At 46.3% G+C, this 23,833-nt stretch overlaps 1 long non-coding RNA gene and 1 other non-coding gene across 2 annotated transcripts in view; both read left to right on the forward strand.

The window, feature by feature from the left end:
- The window catches only part of LOC144141816 (uncharacterized), an 85,016-nt gene that overhangs the window by 19,758 nt on the left and 41,425 nt on the right, over nucleotides 1-23,833 (forward strand). Inside the window, exon 2 of the long non-coding RNA XR_013316707.1 lies at nucleotides 8,735-8,812. This is a non-coding gene — a long non-coding RNA (uncharacterized LOC144141816). The remainder of the gene's footprint in view (nucleotides 1-8,734; nucleotides 8,813-23,833) is intronic.
- On the forward strand, nucleotides 7,445-7,517 carry Trnaa-ggc (transfer RNA alanine (anticodon GGC)). Its single transcript has one exon. It is a non-coding gene; the product is annotated as a tRNA-Ala (tRNA).

The following is a 23,833-nucleotide window of genomic DNA, read 5'->3' on the forward strand; positions in this document are numbered from 1 at the left end:
GAATTGAGTGAGAGCGTGAGTGTGAGTGTGAGTGAGAGTGAGAGTGAGAGCGTGAGTGTGAGTGAGAGTAAGAGTGAGAGTGAGATTGTGAGTGTGAGTGTGAGTGTGAGTGTGAGAGTGAGAGTGTGAGTGAGTGTGAGTGAGAGTGAGAGTGAGAGTGTGAGTGAGAGTGAGAGTGTGAGAGTGAGTGAGAGAGAGAGTGAGATTTTGAGTGTGAGTGAGAGTGAGAGTTGAGTGTGAGTGTGAGAGAGAGTGAGAGTGTGAGTGTTAGTGAGAGTGAGTGGAGTGAGAGTGAGTGTGAGAGTGAGTGTGTGAGAGTGAGTGTGAGATTGTGCCCTGCGCAGTCGACCTTTTCGGACGTGCTTTTCTGGTGCTCCGACAACAGCATGCTTCTACAGTGAAGGACAGCGAAACGGCAGAGACAGCGGAGGACAGCCGAAGCTGAGTATTTACCTGCACGGTTTCTTTCTCGTTGTGTCCGGGTTTCAGCCGAGATGACGCGTAGAAAGCTGGTACAGTGTGGTAGCTGTCCGCGGCACGTAGACGCAGAGGAGTTTCAGCGGGATGGCGGCGAGGCAGACGAAGGGGCAGGTACGTGTCGGTTATGCGTAGTGGTGTCGCGGCTAGAACGCGTAGAAGCAGATAACTCGGGGTTAGCTAAGCGGGTTGCAGAACTGGAGGCAGCGCTAAGTAACGAACGCGACGAACGGAGGGCCGTTGAGGGAAAGTTAGAAGTAGCTGAGAGGAAGCTAGAAAGGAGCGTCATTTCGCCAACAAATGACGACCACCTCGGCCCATGCAGCGAAGCGGAGGCATGCGCCGAGGAGACACCGGGGGTGGAAGCAACGATAGGCAACAGCTACTCCCACGTGCTGCGAAATAGGACAGCAAAGCCAGTCGATAACCCGGGTACCAGTACAGAGCGGCACGTGGCAGATGATAGCGTGGTAATCATTGCGGGTGACTCTAACATGAAGAGGAGCAGCGCTGCCATAGTGGAAAGGGTAAAGGGGGATAAGCGTGTGAGGGTGGGGTGTTTCCCAGGTCAAACGATGCAGACGGTTATGACTGCAGCGAAGGGGCAGCTGGCCTTGTCTAGTAAAGCCAGAAACCTTGTGGTGATTGCCGCGGGGCTTAACGATGTTCTAAAGGGAGAGGAGGAAAAACTTGGCCAGGAGATAGCGAAGGGGGTAAAGGACCTGCGGGCGACGGCCCCAAATGTGCGCATTGCAGTCTGCACCGTGCCGGAGGTGAGGAAGCAGGGCGTGCACACCGAACGGGTAGTACTCGCTGCTAACAGCGAGATCGTGAGGTGCGGCAGGGAACTTGGGCTGGAAGTGATAGACGTGAACAGGGTAGTGGGAAACATCGGACATAGGCAAGCTTTTCAGTGGGACGGGATTCACTTCAGCCCCAAGCTAGGAAATAAGGTGGGGTGGCGCTTAGGTGGGAGAGCGGTAGCTTTTTTAGGGAGCCCCGCGCAGCTAAGGAAGGCAAACTAGGAGACAAAGGGGAAGCAAGAGACACATGCACACTCAACGCGGGGAGGCAGCCAGGCCTAGAGCTAAACGGAGAACCCACGGACGTAACTGAGAGCGTTGACAGAAGCCATTTAAGTGAAAACAATGGAGCAAACAATTCTGTAAAAGACAAAAACAGACCCCGTAAGCGGAAAGGGAAAAACAAATGCAATAAATATTTAATCAGCTACATAAATATGCAGGGAGGCAGAAAGCCAGATAAGTGGGTGGAAATTCAAAAGCAACTTGAACGGGAAGGAATAGACGTGTACGCTTTAGCCGAGACTCACCTCCGGGACCTAGAAGCCCCACCTATCATAGACAATTATGTCTGGGAAGGTTGCAACAGGACCACAGGAATGAAGAAAGGGGGAGGTGTTGGCATGCTTATTAAACAAGGGACCGACTGGCAGAGAGTGCATGAAAGTTGTAAAGAGCATCTATGGGTAAGAGGCACCATAGAGGGGAAAAATACATGGTTAGGAGTGGTGTATCTGTGGACCGGAAGTAGTGCTAGGGAGGAAAATGAGGAAATGGTAAACTGTTTGAGAAGAGATATAAACGAGTTCAAAGATTCGGGCGAAATAATCATAGTTGGAGATATGAATGCCCATATAGAAGGTTTGGATGGATACACAGACCACAAAGGTTCTCTAGTGATAGATCTATGCCAGGAAAACCGGCTTGTAATAGTAAACACGGAAAGCAAGTGTGATGGACAAATAACGTAGGAAAGCGGTAACAGACAGTCTAGCATAGACTACAGTTTAGTATCCGAGACAGTATACGGAAGGCTGCGGGAAATGAGGATAGATGAAAATGGAACAGACAGCTTAGGAAGCGACCACAAGCGATTTAGCTTGCACTTTGGAGGCGCAACCCGGAAAAATGCAGAAATAGGTACAATAGGAGGAAATAATTTGAATAATGAGCAGTTAAAGATCATCGCTGATAAATTGGAAGATGAAATCAATAAATACCCAGGCAAAAATTGGGATTACGACGAAATGATTGCGTTCATAAAGGGTAAGATGAATGAAGCAAAGGAACGAAACCGATGGAAAGGGAAGAGAAAGCCGAGAAGCTGGTGGAATAAGGAAATAAAAGAGGCTATTGACCAGCGAAGAAAGGCGTCGAGAGAACATAGAGAAGAAAAGAACTGGTATGGAACCGGAGGTAGTGAAGGAGAAGTGGGAGGTCTACCGTGAGAAAAAACTAGAAGTGCAGAAAATGGTGCAAACAAAGATCAAGGAGAAAAGCGAACAATGGATGGCAGAAATACAGAAAAAGGACAAAAGCGCATCCAAGAAGTTTTGGAACCATGTAAAATCACTAAGCTCAAAAAACGATAACCATCAGAAATTCCTGATTGATGAAGAGGGGGAACATTTAGAAGGAGAGCATGCGTTGGCGCATATTCATCGAGTGATTAGTGAGAAGTTTAAGACAATAGTGGTAGGGAAACCTGCACCGATAACATTAGCGCCACAAAAGACTGCGGAAAGGGAAATAAGTTTGAGCAACCTTGATAGGAAAAAAGCAGAGCAAAAGGTTTCCCCCCAGACAGCAGTGGGCCCGGACGGAATACCAATGCAACTGATAAACCTATTTGGACCTAAAAGTAAGGATTCGTTTATGAGGGCAATAGATAAGGTGATAGAAACCAAACAAATACCAGAGGACTGGTTAGAAAGTAGGATGAATTTAATATATAAAGGCAGAGGAGACAAAGCCAGTATTGATTCATACAGACCACTCACAGTAACGTCAGTGGTGTATAGATTCGTAATGCAGGCGATAAAATCAGAAATTCAAGCATGGATGGAAGAAAATGAAATACTTGGGGAACTGCAGAATGGATTTAGACAAGACAGGCGACTGGATGACAATCTGTTCGTGATAACGAGTGCATTGAAATTGCGAAAGCACAGAATAGACCTCTATGGATTACGTTCTTGGACATTAAAGGGGCATATGACAACGTAAACAGAGAACGGCTGTGGAGGATGCTGAAACTCCAGGGATTAGATGACGAGTTAGTCCAGTTTCTTATAGCAATCTATAAAGACAATAGAGTGCACCTTACTTGGGAAGGGGCAGAAATGCGCCCAGCAGGTCAACATCCATCGGGGACTGAAACAGGGATGCCCTTTGAGCCCAATACTGTTCATGCTTTACATGGCAGGGTTAGAAAAGAAAATGGAAGAAAGTCAAGTAGGGTTTAGCCTAACCCATATGCTGCAAGGCGAAGTGGTACAACAGCATATTCCGGGAATGTTATACGCAGACGACATTGTTCTTTTAGCTGATAACCAAACCGATATGCAGCGGCTAATAAATATTTGCGGCCAGGAAGCCACTGACCTCGGATTAAATTTCAGTGCAGAAAAATCAGGAATACTGGTTTTCAATGACGCTACCACCGACGCAGTGTCTATCCAGCAAGGCGCATTACCTAGAGTGAAGGAATATAAATATTTGGGAGTGTGGATAAACGAAGGGGATAACTACTTAAGTACTCACGAGGAGCAACTTAAGGTTAAGGGAAAGCGAAACGCAGCTATAATGAAGCATAGAGCTCTGTGGGGGTATAACAAATATGAAGTAGTAAGAGGAATGTGGAAAGGAGTAATGGTTCCGGGTCTCACGTTTGCGAATGCTGTACTCTGCTTAAAATCAGACGTCCTATCAGGCCTTGAAGTAAACCAGAGAACGGTAGGACGTTTGGCCTTAGGCGCGCATGGAAAAACAACTAACGAAGCAGTTCATGGAGATATGGGCTGGGCGTCGTTTGAAGTTAGAGAAGCTCAGAGTAAAATATGCTTTGAGATGAGGTTGAGGGCAATGGATCAACGAAGGTGGGCAACTAAGGTTTTTAGGTACCTATACTTGAAAAGCGTGGACACGCAGTGGTTAGGAAAGACTAGAAGGCTAACGATGAAATACGGAAAGAACAGTGGGGAATCCAAAACAGCCAAGGTAACCAAAAAAGAGGCAAGGCAGATTGAAACGAATAAATGAAGGGAAAAAATGGAAGCTAAAACGTCGTTAGGGATGTACAGGGCTGAGAAGATGAACATCAGAAAGGAAAATTTCTACGATAATTCCCAGGGCAGTGCTTTGCTTTTTGAGGCTAGAGCAGGTTGCCTGCGAACTAAGAGTTTTGTGGGGAAGTATTCACAAAATGATGGGGTATGCGTGGTCTGCGGAAAAGAAACAGAAACTATGCGGCACATCGTGTTAGAATGTGAGGGTATCCATCCAAATCTACATGAAGGGAATATTGGGCTTTCAGAAGCCCTAGGATTTAAGGGTATCACAGAGGAAGTTACCTTCAAGGCTGTCGAGGGGACGAAAAGAAGATTAGAATGCTGGTGGACGAAAAGCAGAGAGGGGAATATTGCCTAGGACAGTTACCACCTGTAACAGGAAAAAAAAACTATTTTGTGCCTAATAAGCTTTTTGTGCCTGCCCTAAGCAGCGCTAGTATTAAACCAAAAGTGTAAAACATATGTATATTAGTCCTTTTTGGTAAGATGACATGTCATCACCCCGATACAAAAGGGGAAACCAATAGAAATCATCATCATCATCATCATCATCATCAGTGTGAGAGTGTGAGTGAGGGTGAGAGCGAGAGTGTGAGTGAGAGTGTGAGTGAGAGCGAGAGTGTGACTGAGAGTGAGAGTGTGAGTGACAGTGTGAGTGTGAGTGTGAGTGTGTACATTTTGCTATATACCTTTTGCTATATCCTAATAATTATAACCAGAAAGCATTTTTTATATTTGTCCCACGTGATCCCCCTCGACGAGACCTTTTAATTTGATACCCCACACACCCTAGCAGGGTCATATGGAATTCATAGCAGTCAAACTAACCATGACTCTCATGACTGTAACCAGGACGCATTACTTAAGTGTCCGACGTGATTCCCCTAACTGGAACCTTCAATTTGACGCCCCACATGCTTCAGCGGCCTCACCTTGAATTTAACCCAATCTATGACTCATAATGACTATCTCATGATTAGAACTAGGAAGGCTTTTTTTATTTGTACCACGTGATTCCCCTCGTCAAGACCGTAAATTTGACACCCTACACGCCCTAGGGGGATCACTTGGAATTTTACCCCAATATAAGACTCGCCATGACAATCTCATGGTTATACCCAGGAAGCATTTTTGTATTTCTCCCACGTGATTCCGCTCATCTAGACCATTAATTTGATACCCATCACATCCTAGCGGAATCAATTTGAATGGTAAACCAATCAATGAATAACCATGACTATCTCGTGATATAGCCCTACCACATTTTCGTCCCACGTGATTTCCGTTATTGGAACCTTCAATTTGATGGCCCGGACACCCAGTGGCATCATTGTGAATTTTAACCTAATTTATGACCCATTTTGACTATGTCGAGATAATAATCAGGAAGCACGCGATTACCCTCATCGAGACCTTTAATTTGATATGCCACACGCCCTAGAGTTATGAACTTGAATTTTAACCGAATCTATGACTTACCATGACTACGTCATTATATATCCATAACGCATTTTCGTCCCGAATGATTCCCCACATCGACACCTTGAATTTGATTCCCCACATGCCCTCGCAGCATCATTTTGAATTTTAACCCAATCTATGACTCATTATGACTGCCTGATGACTACAATCAGGAAGCATTTTTTATTTACCATGATGATTCCATTAATCCGGACCTTTCATTTGATACCTTACACGCCTTAGCCTCATCAGTTTCACTTTTCACCCAATCTAATGTAGTCATTATTCTGTCTTAAGGGGCGCTGCCCAGTCAATTTAACTAATCCATTTGAAACAGCAGAAAAGACAGCCCGTGCCCCCCCTTTCCCCCGGCTCTCACCTCTTCCTTTGTGACCCCTAGTATATCAAGCCGTTAACAGTAGCAGGCGAACAACCAGCCCGCCAGCGCCGCCGTGTGCTTTCCCACCACCCTTTCCCACGCTCTTAGTGGATCCGTCAGGAGGAAAAATTAAGACAACCCTTTTTTATGACCTCACCAGTCAATTATCACTCAAGCGCCCAGCCGCGAAAATTAGGTATACAGCAAGTGCTTATGGCCATGAAAATTCAACAAGAAACTAAAAAAAAATCAAACACCCCCTCCCTCCCAACCGATCATGCAGATCGCGATTGGTGCCGTACCCGCAGGTAACCTGAATTCCGAGCCCACAGTGACGCATGAAACTTAACAGCCAACCATAGCTGCCTGCTAGGCTACTCATATGTACTCAAACTCAAAATGTACTCAAAAGTCATTTGTACTCAGAACTGAAAATGTACTCAAAACTCAATATGTACTTAAACTCAAAATGTACTTAAACTCAAAATGTACTCAGAACTCAAAATGGACTCAAACTCAAAATGTACTCAGAACTCAAAATGGACTCAAACTCAAATTGTACTCAGAACTCAAAATGAACTCAAACTCAAAATGGACTCAAACTCAAAACGTATCAGAACTCAAAATGGACTCAAACTCAAAGTGTACTCAGAACTCAAAATGGACTCAAACTCAAAATGTACTCAGTACTCAAAATGAACTCAAACTCAAAATGTACTCTGAACTCAAAATGGACTCAAACTCAAAATGTACTCAGAACTCAAAATGGACTCAGAATTCACTAGGTCTCAGGCGTACTCAAACTACATTTCAGACTCAAACTCAGTCGGGATCACTCGGCTCAAACTCACTCAAGCTCAAACTCACCATGCCACATTAGCCTCGCGGTCACTCAAACTCAAAATCACGCGAGTTTGATTCCAAATGAGTCTGAGTGAGTGGACTCATGAGTGAGTTTGCCGACCTCTGCCCCCAAGTGCAGGAAACAAAAATACCTTAACACAAATACCGGAGAAAGTGCTGGGGATTCAGCCCCGCCGGCAGCGTAGTGGTTATCGCACCAGACCGGCATTCTGGAGGTCGTGGGTTCGGATCCCACCCAGCGGGCATTTTTTCACCACTTTCTTTTCGACTCAAAAAATTCTTCATCACTTTCTACGACCCACCACAACCACCCCTTTGCTTTCCGAGGTTTTCTTGACTGCCAACCCTTATTTTCTGTCTTATTTTCACGGAGCCCCTCATTTCCCATTTTCTGATTCGCTACATGCTTAGCGAGGGCCTCAGTTTTGGCAGTCTTGGTGCCAAAGGGAGCTTAAGAGGGTTCAACACTGGTCGACCACTCGCGACATGTCGTAGACACTCGAGTCACGGCCCGGGGGTTAAAAAGAAGGTCCCCTTCACCCAGAGTAGTCCGAGTGGCGCTGGCTACCACCCCCAAGTGCAGGAAACAAAAATACCTGAACATAAATACCCGAGAAAGTGCTGGGGAAGCAGCCCCGCCGGTAGCGTAGTAGTTATGGCACCATACTGGTATTCTGGAGGTCGTGGGTTCGGATCCCACCCGGCGGGCATTTTTTCACCACTTTCTTTTCGACTAAAAAAATTCATCTCTTTCTAAGACCCACCACAACCTCCCCTTTGCTTTCCGAGGTTTTCTTGACTGCCAACCCTTATTTTGTGTCTATATATATATAAATATAAATATATATATATATATATATAGAGAGAGAGAGAGAGAGAGAGACAGAAATAATGGTCGACAGACAAGCAAGCAAAGGAAAGCAAAAGGGAAAATGCGGTAGGTGAGATATGTTTTTGGAAAGAAGGAAAGAAAGCAGAGAAAAAAATTCCTGGGAAGAAACTTTTGGTCTCGCTAAACGACGTAAAAGGAAACTTCGATTGGCACAACGGGCCATAGAATGCCGAATGCTAGGGGTCAAGCTGAGGGATATAAACTGCCGCATGGCTTAGAGAACAAACTGAAGTGGAGGATATTGTAGTTCGAATTTAGCAAAGGAAATGGGAATGAGCGGGTCACCAAATGCGTGTGAGTGATAGTAGGTAGAGCATTGTTTTACCAGAGTGCTGCATAGGGGCCCCAAACGCAGGTGTCAATTATGGTCGAGGCACGAAAATTTGGGGAAAGCTTAGACTCAGCTTGCACTCGATGGACGTGGCTGGAGATATTTGGAAGGTGCGTTCGTCCTGAAGGAGCCACAACCAGGGTTATGATGATGCTGATGATTATCAGAATTTATTAGGTGTGCATATGTTTTCTGTGGGTTGGCTTGACTTCTCATTCTTATGCGGTTCCCTTTCAGGAAGAAAGTATCATTTCGAAAAACTTTATGCCAAAGATGAGAAAAACAGATGTGGTGTGTTTACTTACACATTACCTGGTGAGCGAAATGCTTTCTTGAATTTTATGTCCAGCAAGGTTGATTCCTGCTTTTACGTTAGGGTAAAAAACATTCATCGTTACAAATAAAACACAATCCTTTCGTATTCTTCAAGTATTATAAGGTGGAAGGCCTTCTTTGTGCTAAACGAAGATGCCGTTCCTTGAAAGCGGCAACAGCAGTCATATACAAAAACACGAGTATTTTGAAAGGGAAAACGAAAACTCATAAAACGAATAAGCGCAGCCTCAAGGTAATGGGTGGCAGATACCAGTGAATTTTAATAAAGAAGCAGTACTTGCACTCAGAGATTACGTCACGTGCGCTTGTTGTATAATGTACTGGGGGCAGTTCGGCAGAATATTGAATACACAGGACTCCACACATATCTGCCCCACTTGAACACTGCCAGAGGACCTCAAACAACATATGAATCAAACATCTACAAGGTGGTTAACGACATGGTGCTGCGAACACGGAAGAACCAGCTTTGGGTTTCACAAAATTTGTTGAGTATAAAACGAATTCAGGCTGTCGCAAATGCTTCACTTGTACGTCAACGCGTCTCGACATCACATGTGAATTACTGAACAAAGGATGATTTTCCGAATTATTTTGTTATACAGAAGTTGAGAAACTCTCCAAATGCACCCTACTTTCTTTATTTGCATTGAGAACAATACAAACAGGCCTACAGCAAAACAGCTTCTCCCTAGTCTTATAACCGCTGTCGTAAGTAGTGTATGTATGCAAACGACAAACAAAAATAAGAGTATATGTCGCATGTGAAGTAAAACTGGAGGTTAAATCTTAATATACTAAACTTTTGTTGTACAGGTGAATAAAATCCGAAAATTTTAATTTTACTTTGAAGTGCGGGAGGAAATGGAATGCCAATAAGAAAGTTGACCCTTGGCGCTTGGATGCGCTTGTTGATTTTCGTGAATTTTTTTTTCTAAACTGTGAAAACACTCAAAATGTGGCACTGCGAAGCAACTATTATGTCTAAGTTGGCAAGTTACGCAGTTACATTTTTCAAGGCCATTGGCGACACAACAGAGAGATAAAAGAAGCAAAAAATGTGCACATACTCGACAACCATCATCACCACAAAAATAAGGAAAAAAATGCTTATGTGCGTGCTTGGCAGTAGAAAATGCTTTCGCAAGGCACACTATTTCGCAGCTATTGCAACCTCATTGCAGTTTTTAATGGCTGTGGTGTCATTCCGGACATTTCATGTAAAAGGCGCCCCGTAAAGTCCAATTCATGCAGAGTAGGCCCTGAAGGTGTCAGTGGCCTAGCCAAATATTTCGCCGCGGCTGCAACTCCTTCCTCGCCGAGGCCCGCTTTCGCCCCAGCCCACGTTTGCAAAGCATCACATCATAAATCGACCAACTGCCCTAGGGCCCTAAAATGACGCCACCGAGACACAGTCTCACGATGTGCCAATCCCAGCAGGAGGAAGCGTTTGTGACCCTGAGCGCATATAACTCGTCTTAAAGCAAAGCTTCCTACACCAATGGTTCTTTCCCCGCGTGCGGGACAATACACTCCCAACGCGGCGGGCGCGGTGGCGAGGGGGAGAGACGGAGAGTTTCACCCACGAAGCACAGTGCTGATGGCACGCCGTATTTACCCAGCGTTTCCCGCGCTGAGGTGCCAGCTCAACAGCGGGCACTTCTGTGGTACGTCTTTGTCGTCGGCTTAAGGGACGGTTGTTTTGGCACAGATTTGTGTCCATTGTGCGCTTCCTTCGCAAGCCTTGATTAACTTGTTCGCCAGCAGCTCCTGGGAAACCCGGACCTGATGTAAATAAGTGGTCGCACGGCAAAGATACCATTAATAATTGGTTTGAAGGGGGAAAAAATGTAGAGACGACATACAGACATCTGGCCACTAGAGAAACCCTAACTTTCGCGCACTGCTTGCCAAAATTGAGATTCCGTTTTCTAAATCGGGGAATACTAATTCGGTTGTGCTTTAAGAGGTGTTACAAAAGGCTGAAGGAGCAACGTGTCTTGCCAAGCAGCGGTTATGAGCGGTCTATGCCTGTGTTGCTGTTTTATTGTTTGTATAGCCACGTGTGTGAATTGAAGTACGTAACATGAGCAATTGTTGTGGGTGTTTTTCAAAGCTTTGCTTTCCAACGACTGTCACAGCATGGATTGGAGCTAATTTTTTTCTGTTTCTGCATGAGTGTAAGATACGTGTTGCTGTTTTGATGCTGCCATCTTCTGGGTAGTGCTTCAGGCTTCGTCAAGCTGCTCAATGGGCAGCATTTTTCTTAGGTCCATCATTTTCTTTTTTCTTGGGAAATATAAAAACCATTTATGATTCTGATCCTGATCCTCATATTGGCCATCACGCTCCGTAAACCTGAGGTTTGCTTTGGCGAAACGTTTGAAGACTTTGAAGCCTGAATCGAGCAGCATGAAGAAGTTGGTGGCGATCGCGGCAGAAAAGTGAGTCCATTGTCTGCACGTTTCTGGAGAGGTTACTCCTCTCAACTGGTTCGTGAACCACGAAGCGCCCCTTATGTCACACGAGTGCTCGAAGGAACGACTCTGGAGATCCTTTGCCAACCGATTTGGACAATGAAGAACCAAATATCTCTTACAAACTAGGAATCAGGTGCAGAACAAAAACGTTATAGGCTTCGTTGGAGACGCTCTACGGATCAGTACAGGAGTGGACCCGCAGGCAACTGAGGAAAGCGCGATGCTTGTCCTTATGGCAGGTGTCAGAAGCAATATTTTTGATAGTCTAGGTGGGAATCCGGAATGAACGGTTGACGAGTTTCTTACTTCGGCTTCCTCTGGAGGACACGCATGACATGAGAAGGGCTGCAACCGGAGAGCGACCCCTACCATTGGTTACAAGTAGCACCCGCCTGTTCCCCTTCGGTACTTGACCACAACGGCAACTGTAAGAGGTGCCTCCTCGAGGTATTCCGGGATAAGCTACGAAACCTGTCCCCGGCACACGAATCGTCACCCTCACAGTGGGTAGCAAAGGGCGTCACAAAAGAAGTCGAGCGGACCCATGCTTTTTGAATTCTAGCTCACGTTATCCTGTCACGCCCTTTAGTGCCATAGCTCACGCCGCCTTGAAGTAACCCTCTTCAACTACTGCACCAAACGGAGACCGAATAGGACTAGAAGTTGCCTTTTAGTGGTCTTATACTCTACCCATGACACCACCGCAGTGTCACTCCCAACAAACAGGTGGCCACCAAACATCGGATAACCAATCGCTGTGCTTCCACTATGGGGAGCAGACCACATCTTTGGCCGCTGCGTTTACAGTGATCTTGGGCTTTGCGGATTCCATCCAACTGGGCCGTGCTCGCATAAGGACCAGCATCCTCGTGATAGTTAATATCTCCAGAGCTCGTCGCCCAAACTTCAGGTCACTTACCGTGGACCCTCTTCACCGTCACCCTGTTCCAATCATTCGCGGCTCTCACTCTCAGCTGATACCGAACTCTCATGAGAAAGTCGAGAACACGAGAAGAGCAGAAAACCTCTGCTAGCGTGAAGCGTTCGCCAGCTGTTTCCGGGAACACAATGATGAAAAGCGCCAGGGAGGTATGTTAGAGACATTACTTCAAGCGTACAGGAAGTGCCCGCGTAAAGCCCGTGCAGTAACAGTTCGAAAAATAAAGCACTAGTTGTCCAGAAATTCACGGCATGGTGCGCTTAACTCACGACGGTAACTTCGATTACTCGCCTAACGCAGGTTTCCATCCTGGAGGATTGTTGCTCCTCTATGAGGGAATCGTTTCCCGCCATCGGCTGCGGATGATCTAACGCGTCACAGCGTGTGCAACCCCGCCCCCCCTCCCTCGCTCACACGGGCGCCGCTTTTCTGCTACACAAGGTCCATTTGTACATGTTCTCGGTTTCATAGCGGAATGCGCACTCCTCATGCCCCCCCTCCTGTGTTCTTGGCGTGCTCACTATGCACAGTCCTCCGCACGTGCGGGCACATGCAACCTACGGTGCTCTCGTGCGTACGCGCTCGATTCCTCAAGAACGGACACCTAATGTATGCTGTAGAAGGAGGAGCCTAAGGGCTGAAGTTAAGATGCCGGAATGCACGCGCTCTCCGCCACTCAGTTCAGGGTGGAGACAATTGCATCGTCTGCTGCGGCCTATGTCTTCTTCAAGACATATCCAAACGGCGCGTTATGATATAGCCGCGTGTGTTCACAAGCATTTTGGAGGAACTAATGCATCGTTTTTGCCGACGATAACACAGCAGAAATGCGGTAACACCTCAAGGCAGTTACGTAGGCAATATGTTTATGGCATCCGACTTAACAGAAGACCTGTATAATGTGCCTGTCATTATTTTGTGCTGACATCTTGAAGTACCTTCGTAGAATGCTTTTCAAGCACTGATATGCGCTCCATGTTTTGTTTACCAACTTGAAATACACAACCTAAGTTGGGCGGCTATCGCTCAATTAGTTTCACAGCGGTAAATACCGCGGCTACCACAAGCGTTCGTAGAGGAATGCAACAATTTCAAGTCTGCACGCATTGCTGTTCGGCTGGAAGAGTTGAGTGGGGAACGTGTGCTGATCGTAAGCAGCTTATTATGCAGTCCGCTAAATTCCTATAGCAGTGACGAGTAGACATGTGATCACGGTATCGTTGTCTCGGTCGCCATGCAGGGTTTTATAATAGCTGGAGTTGTCCATTGCCTCAGGCCCTTGGGCAATCTTGAAAAAACGACCGAAAACTGAAAAAAAGCTTCGAAATTGCTTCATAAAACAAATTCCAATCTTAGCTGCTGCTCAGATTGTTATTGTTTTGCCCGGTATTGTTTTTCGACTTATCTAAGTCGAAAAACAATATCGGAAAAACGCCTACAAACACCAGACAGGAAAGCAGCAGGCGCTTCACATTGTGAATATGCACATGAATGAAAGCTATATTATAATGGTAACAGAAAATGAAAGCAAAATTTTGAATTCTTGCGAAGCGCACAAAAATGCATTGCAGGCCTGTTAGGACAGCGCGTCCGGTACTGTACTTTTGATGCCGTTTTTCGTACGAGGCAAATCTGATAAACCAAAGGAGAACATCAAGCTGAATCATATAAACTGCATCAGGAAGCAGTGTAGAATGCCACAAATGGCTATTTTTATAGTCTTTGCACTTTTGTGTCCGAAACACCACTTGTTTAAAAAATTATACATTAAGCCGCATATATAGATCTACAGAGCCATATGTATTCTTCGGTCAGTATTACTAACTGCTTTGTATTCGGTGCCATGGTTCTAATTAGGCTATGCAGAAAAACAGAGCGACCCCACCGCCGTCCTCCTACCGATAGATCTGTGGCTTAATGTCACATCCGACCCCCCTCCCAGAAAAATATATCTGCACGGTTACGCCCGTCAATGTTATTCAACTCAAAAACAAACGGCAACTTTGGGCTAAAGCCACCCTCTATCTGACAAAAACATTCTGAAGTAAAAAAAAACAGCTTGATTTTTTACTGTTGCCGCACTTACGTTCACACTCAATTAGAAATATAGGCACTGCTACTATAAAAAAAAACAAATTCATGCATAAACAATAAAATTATGATATCGCTACAGACGCGAATAAAGATGAATACCGTTTACACAAACTCTGGAAATGGAAGTAGTATCTTAGTACTGAAAGAAAACAGTATCGCGCGGTATTTGCTTTAGCTTTTTCAATTCATCCTCCCAGTTTTTCTCTAAGCGGTTCTGTTCGAAATAAGCCTGTCGGTATAGAAAAAGGAGCCAATTTTGTTTCGTGACAATGCCTCGCAAGTGTTTAAAACCATACGGGTATATAAAGGAAACTTTTCCGCACATGGGAGTAATATCCAAGTAACTGAAATGAGCAATGTTATCCAGAACAGTCACTGACAAACTCTGGGTGCATTCTTTAGCATATCTTTGTCCTGGTGGTCCTGAAACATACGGAAGGGGAAAATAAACGACTCAATTGATTACCCTGCAACACCCAAATGACGAAATACCACCACAAATGTGCAAGACACCGCCCAACTACTATTTCACATACATGCGTACATAGCTTTTAGGACAAAATAAGGGCAGTCGCGATCATCTCTTGGTCACTTCGATGGTAGTGTTTTCATTTCTTGTGAGCTTCAACACACCGGCGCCACACAGACTATGAGGGACGTCGTAGTAGAGCGCTCCGGAATAATACAGACTACATGAGGATCTTTAAGGTGCGCCAAATTCACAATTTCATGCACGAACGTTTATGGTTTTCGTCTCCGTCAGAAAAGCCGCCGCGTCCGCTTTTCACGGTAATGGTACTAATTTGTTTACCTGGTAAACTTCCTGACAGCCCAATGTGAAATATCTGTAAATATTATCCAAAATATTTTCGATCACCACTCACGCGTTAAAATTCGCGAGGAAAAAGTAATTCTGTGGCACCCCACAGTACTCGCACAGCATAAGCACAAAGTTTTCGTAGGCCGCCCCTTGTCTGGCCTAGTCTTTGAAGTCCATTTACTCCCTTTATGATCTCTCTGGGGCTGCACATCTGCCCAAGCATTCCTAGAACTGCTACACAACTGCACGCATCAACCGGGCATTCAGCGCCAACGCCACCCGGTGAACACGTCGCATTAGCCGCGTATTCTGCAATTGTGTGCCTGGGAGCGCAATTGCAGGGCTTGAACATAGAGGCGACAGCAAGAACGAACCGGTTCTGGCAGCACCGGCTCCGTCAAAAGGATGTCCTCACGTTCAACGAAGCAAGCTCACAGCAGCACTCGAACAGAGCGAAGCTGCCAAAAAACAGAGCGAACAGAGCGATGCTGTCAATAGGATGAATAATGTGCTCAGAGGAACCGTGTATTTTTTAACCCGAAAAGCTAACCGTCAAATCGTGCTAACGGTCGAACCACTTCGCTAATGTTATCCACACGGACTGAACACAGTACAGATACGCACGAACACCCTTTCCCGGGTCCGTGAGAGCCGCAAGTAGCGGACCACGTGGAGTCTGAGAGATGGGGAGAAAAGATTTAGGTGAGCAGCACGCGCTGCCATGTTGAAGGTTCTACATGTGCTTGCTTCTACAGGAGTTTGGAACTGCTGCGGTGAGAGTCACCTACAAGGGACGACGCGCGGAGGATACACATCGCCCTATTGTAGCATGTTCGAGGAACGGAGGCTCTGCGGCCAAGCACAGAACTCCACGACACTACACCAACTTGTTGCAAGCGGGAACACAGTAGCGGAGCGCTGTATCGTAACAGCTTCACCCTTGAGAGACCCGAGATTCCTATAGACAAACAGCTGCAACCATTCTCGGGAGCGATGGTCTTAAATGAATGTGCTCGGCAGACGCTCGGCTCCAGGCCAAGGCTGACGGACACTTTTCTGGAGGTTTACCGGGTCCATCACTTGGCGACGAGTGGTTCCCCAGGAACGTCTCTGGCTTGATCAGGTACGCGACAAACCACCGAAAGCACAACTGGATCACCGGAAAGTGCTAAGACAAATTGACAATGAAGCTCTACAATGCTTTCAGTGGGAAAAAACAAGCAGTAAGTCAACCATTTCATGCCCAGAAGTTTATTTTGTTGTTTAATGTGGCGGCCGCTGGGAAAAAAAGACCTTCTACGTCTCCCGCGGTGGTCGAGGGGCGCCGCTATTTGACCGCCATCAGAGCACTCCTAAATATAAACCCCCCCCCCCCCTGTAAAGTCCAGAGAGGAGCCTCTGCCGGATAGCATGAATGGTCAGTGCACCGCACGCGATATGCGGAGATGTGGGTTCGACTCCCGCACCCGGAAAATACGGCGGATTTTTTCTCGGCCTATTGTGTCGCTTATTTATCACTGTATCAAAGAAACATGACAAACACACGTTTTTCGGCACTATTAAATATTTCGGAAACAGCCGAATAGTACTGGCCGTGGCGACTGCAACCGTGATATATATATATATATATATATATATATATATATATATATATATATATATATATATATATATATATATATATATATACAAATTCATGGGGTGTTGCCCTTAGTTGCTCCACAATTTTTGCCGTAAGACGATTGCGTTTGTCTTTGGGAATGATTTGTCGACGTTTTGGTGGGATGCTGACCTTTCTCAAAACAAACTGTAAGTTGTTTAGACGCGTAGTTATAACATTCTCGTCCAAGTGCGGAAGAAGCATAAATTAAAATCCAAAACACAGATACAAACACGCACCCAAACTCGAAGATGCGAAGAAAAGGCCCGGTTAATGGGGAGGGAAAATGCAAGTGGGATAGAAGAACACACCACACCACTCAGAAAAGTTATTCGGCTTACGGGTAGGGTAACGGGTGGACGGGTAAATGAACCCCCGATTTCAGAATGGCGCCACACCAGAAAAGAAAGAACGTGGCATGAGCCCTCACGCAGTTGCGGCGGCGGCTCAAAGACTTTAATGGCCGACGTAAGAGCACGCACGAAGGGGTCGCAACCGCAATTACGCTTTCTTGATGACAACTTTTCAGGCAAATAGGAAGAGTAGCTAAAACCGTAGGTACTATCTCCGAATCTGTAGCTGAAAACAAGCACAATTGAGATGTCTGGGTAGACTAACGGGTCGTTTGGCCTTTTTATAGAATAGACGTCGTCTTTGGCCATGAACCTGCTAGAAAAGCTAGATTCAAAATCAATTACCTCACTGCTTGCAGTGTATCGTGAAGACTTGGTTCGGGCGAACTCGAGTTGGTACATTTTATGTCCCTAGTTGTTGACAAAGGCTGTTCGAAAACAACAAATAAAAAAATAATAGTCCATGACCACCTCGTACACTACCGCCATCTAAGGACAATAGTAAATTATCAGGAAGATTGTTTGTAGCCATATATACATATAACATTCATTACATCGAAAAATACTTCATCTGTTTCTAAGACCTACCACAACCTCCCTTATGCTTTCCGAGGTTTTCTTGACTGCCAACCATTATTTTCTGTCTTATTTCACCGAACCCCTCATTTCCCATTTTCTGATTCGCTACATGCTAGCGAGAGCCTCTGTTCTGGCAGTCTTGGTGCCAAAGGTAGCTTAAGGGGGTTCAACGCTGCTCGACCACTCTCAACATGTCGTAGACACTCGAGTCACGGCACGCGGTTGTAAAATAAGGTCCCCTTCACCCCGAGTAGTCCGAGTGCCGCTATCTACTACCCCCAAGCACCGGAAGCTAAAAATACCTTAACATAAATACCCCAGAAAGTGGAGGGGAAAATCGCCCCGTTTAGTCTGAGTGGCGCTGGCTACCACCCTCAAGCGTCAGATGCAGTTGTAGTGTATATAAATACCCCAGAAAGTGAATGAGAACACAGCCGCCCAGATAGCCGAATTGGTAAGGCATTCGAGATCTAATCGAAAGGCGTGGGTTCGGTCCCCACTCTGGGCGCGTGTTTTTCTTTCTTTCTTTCCCAAGCATTTATAAAAATAATAAAAATAATAATATAACTTCACTAACGGTAAAAAATAGTCTAAGCATTCCCCTATGCCTTCTTTGGCGTTGTAGACTGCAGGCATTTCTTTCTGTATTTCCTAACGAGCCCCTCATTTCCAAACCCTATTATCGTGCGAAAGGTTAGCGAGGGCCTCGGTTCTGGCAGACTTGATGCCAAGGTAGCATAAGAGAGTTTCCCGCCAGTTACCCGCTTATGACAGGCTATAGACGTTCGTGTCACGCCCCGGGGGTTGAAAAGAAGGTCCCCTCCTCCTCGTGTAGTCTGCGTGGCGCTGGCTACCACCCTCAAGCGTCAGATACAGTTGTAGTAAATATAAATACTCCATAAAGTGAAGGAGAACACAGTCACCCAGATAGCCGAATTGGTAAGGCATTCGAGATGTAATCGAAATGCGTGTGTTCGGTCCCCACTCTGGGCGCGTGTTTTACTTTCTTTCTTTCTTTCTCAAGAGTTTAATAAAAAAATTAAAAAATAATATAACGTCACTAACGGTAAAAAATATTCTAACCATTCCCTTATGCCTTCTATGGCGTTGTAGACGGCCGGCAGTTCTGTCTGTATTTCGTAACGAGCCCTTCATTTCCAAACCATATATATATATATATATATATATATATATATATATATATGGTTTGGAAATGAAGGGCTCGTTTGAATAAAGCGGGGCATGAAATGAATAAAGCGGGGCATAAACGTTTCGCACACTCCTGGCGACGCAGCGATAGGCGTCGAAAGCTGCACTTCATCTTCCGTTTGAAACGAGACAGCTCGGTGAGCTGCGTCATAGCGAGAGTTTCGGTCGTTCTTGCAGGACTCAGTGCTCAATCGGGCGAGGTTCCGACAATGCGCTAGCCGGGAAACAAAATGATCCGGTGCGTTGTCTGTTGTAGATAACGGGAAGGAAAAGAAAGAGGAGTCCAGAATAGAAGGGGGGTGGCGGCCATAAGCAAGATAAAACGGTGAAAATCCGGTGGCACTTTCAACACCGGTATTGTAGGCGTATGTTACGAAGGGAAGGATAACGTCTCAATTGTTTTGGTTGGGGTTGATGTAGCAGGAAATCATATCGGAGAGGGGACGCTGGAATCGTTCTGTCAATCCATTCGCCTGAGGGTGATAGCTTCAAGTTATTTTATAGGCCGACAGGTCAGTACTTCGTCCAAACGTTGAAAATGTTCGGTGAAAGTGGCAGAAAAAAAAACCAATTTCATCAAGATAACAAAGACATGTCTTCCATTTCAAGCCACGAAGGACGGTATCAGTCATGCGCTCAAAGGTATCTGGAGCGTTGCATAAACCGAACGGCATCACATTAAACACGTAGGCCGTCCGGTGTGGCAAAAGCTCTTTTTTCTTTTTAGCCTTCGTTCATGGGTATCTGGCAATATCCTCACCGAAGGTCAAGGCTCGAAAAGTACTTTGTGCCTTGTAACGTGTAGAGGGCGTGATCGATTCGGGCATAGGGTAAACATCTTTTCTAGTTATTTTGTTAAGAGCACGATACTCAACGCAGAAGCGCACTGAACCGTCTTTCTTGCGGACCAAAACAACCAGCGATGACCAAGAGCTTTCTGAAGGACGAACGATATCGCGCCGAAGTATGTAGTCAACGTTCTCTTGGATGATTTTGCGCTCCGACGATGAAATCCGCTATGGGCGGCGGCGGATAATACACGAACCATCAGAGTCTGTGCGGTGGGATCCGGCTGATGTGCGTCCAAGATGAGTGGAATGCGAGTCGAATAATGTCTTGTGCTTATTAAGTGGGCCCAATCGTTGTTCCTTCTTTTCAATGGGGAGTTCAGGGCTGATAGTGGACGCGAGGCACGTGGACGTAAGTTCTGGAACACAGGTGCGCTGAACAGGCGCAACAGAGCAAAGAGGAAAAGGACCAACTTCGTCTTGGCAAACAGACGCAACAGTAGTGCCTCGAGGAAGCAGAATGGACAGAGAAGTAGTGTTCCTGGCAGAAATGAGAGCTGATCAACCTGAAAATCGTATTACACATGAAGGTATTATGACGCCTTTGCAATCGAAGGTACCAGCAGGCACAGCAATCACATCTCCGTCGGTATTACTGGCCCAAGTAACAGAAAAGACAGTTTCTTCTCCGGGAGAGAGAACACAATCGGTGGTTGCGACCAACCGCGGGGCTGGGACATCTGATAAACTGGCAAGGTCGGTGTTGGAAAGGTGAATAATGGGTTGACGGCAGGAAATTACCGCAGGCGATGATAATAGAAAGTCCCACGCCAAAATGATTTGATGAGCACAGGGCGACAACACTGTGAACTGAATATGATGAAGAACTCCACTGATGAAAACACGTGCCGTGCAATGTCCAGAAGGCTTAATCATAGTTTCGTTAGCGCCACGTAGGAGTGGACCGACATAAGGAGTGTGCACTTTTCGGAGACGAGAGCCCAAATCTGCGTTGATGATCGAAATGCTGGCACCAGTATCTACAAGGTCGTCTACTGGAAGGCCTTCAACAAATACAGCAAACGTGTTCGATGGTTCAGCAGGAGGATTTGTAATTTTTTCCAGCGACGCAGTTTCCCCTCCAAAAACTGCTCCTTCTAGTTTTCCGGGTTGTTTTCATGGAGTCGAGAAGCCGAGCGAAGCGGCGATGCAGATCGACGGTAAGGGGAAGGCGAACGGCGTCTCAAAGAGGTCGAGGTGCGCAGTTGGTCCAACGATTCCGGCGGCAGGGAAAAGGAGCGCCGTGGAGCATACGGGAAAGGCTGCTGGTAAGGTTCGCAAAATTGGCGTCAGTCGTTTCGGGAAAAATCAATGTAGGTGCGGCGTTCATCCTGCTGTCGTCTCCGACGAAAGCGAGATATATGGCCTCGAATGCCACAGTAATAACACGAGGGACGAGGCTGACGCCAGGCCGAGAAGTACAGGGACTACGGAGGAACTGTAGACAAGGGAGCCAGGTGTGGATAGCAAGGCTGCGGGAGGGATGGAGCAAGAGGAACCGCAGGAGCACTGGGCGGTGGCGGAGGGACGGCGGTAGGCGACGGCTCTGAGGCAATGTCTCGCTTCGGGGGAAGGCCGCACGTGATGGAGGCGAGCGTTTCGCGAATTATCTCACGCAACCCAGAAACGGGTGACTGAGGGTGAACACCCGCATACTCAGATGACGGCTGACCGTAGAGTTCCTCGCGGATGATAAACCGTCTAAGCGTCGAGAGTGCGGAGTCATGGTGAGAGATAGTGTCCAACTTGGTCTGTTGGAAACGCAACGACTGTAGATCTCTTGACAAACAGCGCAAAAAAACTCGGACGTAGAGAGGTGACACAGACACGAGCGCTGACGAGCGTAGATGGTCAAGGCGCTGACAGGTTGTGATAATCTGACGAACACTGGAGGGGTTTTGCACGGCGAGCGCGTTGAACGCAAATGCGTTAATTCCTTTCAGGATGTGGCGAACAAGGTCTTCCTCCACCATGTCTTTGTTGGCGCGTCGAAAGAGGGCCAAAACGTCCTCAATGAATGACGTATATGACTCGCCTGGTTGTTGAACGCGGTCTTGCACTTTCTTTTTTGGCCGCTTTTGAACGTCGGGAGGCAGTCCCGAAAATACGACGCAGTTCAGCTGCAAAGCGATCGCAGTCCGTCAAATCTGCTTTGTTGTTGTACAACCAAGTTTCTGGCACCTGTATCAGGGACTACGACACGTTCTGGAGCTTGAAAGGGTCATCCCATCGATTGAAGACACTCACACGGTTGTAGCTGTCAAGCCAGTCTTCTACGTCGTCTGCGGGGAGCCCAGGGAAAAAGGGGGGTCACGCTGCCGGCATGTCTCAGTCCAGCCAGAGGTTGGAGTGCTAGCCTTCGTCGCATTAGCCGTAGTCATTGTGGCAAGTCGCCGACCCGAACGGAGCTAAAGGAAAGTTGCGGAAGGGGTCGAGGTACGAGAGATGGATGTTGCCAACCTCCACCACTTGAGAGACGTCGGCCAGGAGTCGTGGTGAAGCGTTTATTGCAATGCAACGGTGCAAACGGCTTTGGTGTGAGACCAGCCAAGATGGAGCACGAAACGATGATGATGATGATTCGGTTTTTTTTGGCGCAAGGCCAGCTGGGGCAAAGAGCGCCAAAGAAAAATTATAGAAGAGAAAACAGTGGCTACTAAAATGTGTAAGCCAGAATAACAGTAAAGTCAAATAAAACCAATGGAGATGGCTGGTGTATAGGGCCAGTGTTGATTACGCATGATAGGATATGAGGTTTAAAAAGTTAACATCAGACAAATATTTAAAAACGGGTTGCACAGAGACGACAACATTGTCACCCAAAAACAAGGAAGGGTGTTGCGGAATGTGTTGTCTGTATAGTTCCTTGAAGTAGCTGTGTCTTGTTGTGTCGAGTGCCTTGCATGTAATTAGGATGTGGACTACGGATAGGCCCTCCCCACACCTGCTACACATGGGTCTTGGAGAGCCAGTGAGCAGGTGTGAGTGTGTTGCATGTGTATGGCCTATCCGCAACCTAGCTAAGGTAACTTCAATGTGCCTGTTGTGTGAGTCATAGTGTATGCTCCCAAGTGTAGTTTTATTACGTGTAACTTGTTATCTGTCTGTTCACTCCAGTGTGTTTGCCATGCGTTGCGAAGTTGGTGTCTAATGTGTGGCTTCATGTCTGTGTACGGCACTGTTGCTATGTCCACTGTATTCAAGAGTGTACCGGCAGTGGCCATTTGATCTGCGGTTTCATTCCCGGCTATTCCACAGTGGCCAGGAACATAACATATTGTTATTCCAAGACTTGAGGCGTATGCCGACATAAGGGCCTTAAAAACAAGAGTGATTAAATAATTTTTTTAGCGTTTTCTTGACAAAAGTGCTCGTAGAACACTAAGAGAATCTGTAAACACTATGGACTTTGAAATTTGATGTTGAACGATGTGATGTAAAACAAGTAAAATGCCGTGTGCTTCAGCCGTAAAAATGCTGTTGTGGGAGTTCATTCTTTCACACACGTTGAGGTTCGGCCCATGCGCAGCACAAGACACAGCCGTAGCTGTCTTTGATGCGTCGCAGTAATACTCTGCACATTGATACTTATTCAGGAAGAGGAAATGCTGAATAATGGCTACCGTTGGTGCCCTGTTTTTGTCAAATTGCAGAAAGGACAAGTCACAACAAACTGCACGGAGTTGCCACGGCGCAATAAAATCCGTAATGGGTGTGTTGTGGATGTGTGAAAATGACATAGCCAGCTCAGAAGCTTCTGCTCTCACTCTGAGAGGGAACGGCATGGAAATAGATGGACGATTTGCAAAGAGCTGCTCTGATGACGCATCATGAATGGTTGAATTAAAAGGATGACTTGTCATAGACCTGATTTTAGAGGCATACAACAAGTTAGTGTGTGTCCTCTGGTAATACAGGGACCATTTGTGACACTCTGCATAGAGGCTTTCAACGGGGCTAGTACGAAAGGCACCACAGGCAACACGAAACCCCAAATGAAGCACCGGGTCAAGCATT

Source organism: Haemaphysalis longicornis, unplaced genomic scaffold (assembly GCF_048455015.1).
Source record: "Haemaphysalis longicornis isolate Haplotype H1 unplaced genomic scaffold, Haemaphysalis longicornis Haplotype H1 scaffold_6, whole genome shotgun sequence".
NCBI lineage: Eukaryota > Metazoa > Arthropoda > Arachnida > Ixodida > Ixodidae > Haemaphysalis > Haemaphysalis longicornis.